Genomic DNA, 445 nt, shown 5'->3' with positions numbered 1-445 from the left:
GGGGGTATAGCTCAGTGGTAGAGTGTTTGACTGCAGTTCAAATGGTCCTTGGTTCAAATCCAAGTGCCCCCTTACAAACCTCTTCCTTCAACAAAAATAATGGCATTTCCATTATGTTCAGGAGTTCCACTGAAATGAATAGAAACACTCAACATTTTCCTGTGCAAATGCATAAAAACCTAGCAAACGTGCCTTCACTGAAATCAGTTCCAATCCTCTAAAGGATTAAAGAATCCTTATTGAGGTTGCAGGAAAAAAAATCCCCATGTGTAGAAAGAATAGTAAATATGGCAGGCGACAAGCTTGGCTTAACAGTGAAATCCTTGCTGATCTTAAACACAAAAAAGAAGCTTACAAGAAGTGGAAGACTGGACAAATGACCAGGAGGAGTATAAAATATTGCTCACGCATGAAGGAGTGAAATCAGGAAGGCCAAATCACACTT

At 39.8% G+C, this 445-nt stretch overlaps 1 non-coding gene across 1 annotated transcript; it reads left to right on the top strand.

Annotated features, from left to right (window-relative positions):
* On the top strand, positions 1-72 carry TRNAC-GCA. The gene has a single exon. It is a non-coding gene; the product is annotated as a tRNA-Cys (tRNA).
* Positions 73-445: the final 373 nt, after the last annotated feature.

This window comes from Mauremys reevesii, linkage group 14 (genome assembly GCF_016161935.1).
Source record: "Mauremys reevesii isolate NIE-2019 linkage group 14, ASM1616193v1, whole genome shotgun sequence".
Classification (NCBI taxonomy): Eukaryota; Metazoa; Chordata; order Testudines; family Geoemydidae; genus Mauremys; species Mauremys reevesii.
Note: the sequence above shows the minus strand (reverse complement) of the source record. Positions and strands in the feature narration are given on the sequence as shown.